The following is a 2,179-nucleotide window of genomic DNA, read 5'->3' on the forward strand; positions in this document are numbered from 1 at the left end:
CCCTCCCCCTTGCCGGCTTCCCCCCCACTTCTCCGGCTTAATATTCAGAGCCACCGTTCTCGCAGGCGGGGCTGTCTCTGGTTTCCGGGGCTAAACCCGCGCTTCTCCTTTCCCTGGAAGATCCATCCTGCGGCTCTGCCGCCTCCCGCTGCCCGGGGCTAACTGCACTAGCTTACCCCCCGAAAACCCGAACCTCTTTCTGGCATGCGAATTGCCCCGAAGAGCACCTCAACACTCTGAAAAGCAATTATGGTCTTCCTGTTACTATGCAAAACTTTAAGCAGTTTGCATGCACTGCATCCTTTCATGACAAGCGGTCCCTATCCTGTGCTGGGCAATAAGGAAAAACATCCTTTAAAGGCAGATACTTAGGAGTGTTATCATAATTTATTCACCTTGTGCAACTATTTCAGTGGAAGGTAGTGGCTGCAGTCTATTCTGGAAGGAGATTCCCCACTAGCCAAGTTTTCCTTTATGTGACCTTCGCGAAGCTTTCTTCATATCATTGCTCCTCACATGCATTTCCCCTGTTTAAAAGAAAGTGTAAAAAGTTGATCAGTTTTAAAATGGATATATTCTCAGTTCACTCAGAAGTTTGGGACTATGAAAGTTATGTTTCCTTTAATAGAATATCTATAGTATCCTAAAGTGACCAGAAGTATGCTAATAGATTCTAACTGTTTACAAAACACATCAAAGGATTTTTTTTGTTGTTATGACAAAAGCAATCTGACATGTATGTAACAGCATATGTAGCTGTAATGCATTAGCGAGATGTAAATCAGGCTTCATGGGGACTGGTTCACGTCTGAAAGATTTATGGCTTCTGCTAATAAAAAGTAGAAGCGAGCAAAAATCACAATAGATAGTTAGAACATGAAGTTTCTTCTGGGCAAATGGCAGGCTGCAGGGCACGGCTCTAAGTAGGTTAGTCCCTGTCAGCACAATCCCCACCCAGTTATCTTCATTTCACAAATGTAGTTTTTAGAATTTAACAAAGTGCTGTTTGTTTGACTCATGTTTGTTTATGAATTTCCCAGGCTCAGTTTAAGTTTTGATGAATGACTCATGAAAACTGTCCAAATGTACTTAATTTCATTTAATAAGTATCTGCAGCTCTGATTCTATATTTAAGGAGGTTATTAATTTCCATTAAAATCCCCGTTGGCAGGTTTTTCACAGTCCTCAAGGAACACTCATTTCTATGTAAAATATGCCTTGTGACTTCCTTTCAGCAGAGATGATTTATTTACCCTATTAAATGAGTATTAGGAAAATCTAACTTTTTGATGTTTTTTTAATGAAAGCATAATTGGTAGGTGACTTTGTCTGGAAACTCCTGACACGGACATGAAACCCAGAAGCCCATATTTGCACTAGCAAACTTCACTTAAATGACAATCTTCTCTTACGGGTGTTTATTTTGTGCACTTGCCCTGTGAAGGACTTTCTACTACATTTGATCACATTCACTTAAGACGATAAATCAATACTGATGTTTGATTTCTGGATATTTGAGTCTTTGAGACCATAACAAGGTTTCAACAGCATTTGAAAACTCCTTACTAGAATGAGTAGATTTCACAAACTTTGTATTTCTCATCTGGGTGTTTAAAAATCTGGCATTTGGGAACTTTCTATGACATTTTATGAGCTTTGGATAGCCTTAGTGGCAAATTTCCTGAGGTCCAGACCCAAACTCAGTAGGTTAGGCTTTACTGACTTCTTTTCTGCAGCTTTAACTAGGCCAGGAGAAATGCAGTGGTCTGTGCGTACACTCGGTGTGTCTGTGGAAGATACGTTGGTTCATTAATAACTTAAACTGGGCAGTATCCCTGTCGATGTAGTTTTGTTTTTCAGTGAGTCTTCACAGTACTGAATTCACTATGTAACCATTTTTTATTCTGATTTATTATGTTGTAGACATTGAGATTAATCTATTTCCTGCTCCAGGCCTTCCAGAGCCCTGATGATCAGCTGCGTTCGAGAGCAGCTACTGTAACTGACACTGGCAAAATGACAAAGGTCAAATGAAGATGGTTAGAAAAACACCTAGAATGTCAAGCTCTGATGTACTGTTATATGAAGAAAATTGCTACCAGTATATCATTTGTAACATAAGTAATTGAAACATTTTGTCTCTCCTCTGCTGGCTCTTGGGCTGAGTGCCCCGATATTC

This window comes from Aptenodytes forsteri, unplaced genomic scaffold (assembly GCF_000699145.1).
Source record: "Aptenodytes forsteri isolate BGI_AS27 unplaced genomic scaffold, ASM69914v1 Scaffold121, whole genome shotgun sequence".
In the NCBI taxonomy this organism is placed as follows: Eukaryota; Metazoa; Chordata; class Aves; order Sphenisciformes; family Spheniscidae; genus Aptenodytes; species Aptenodytes forsteri.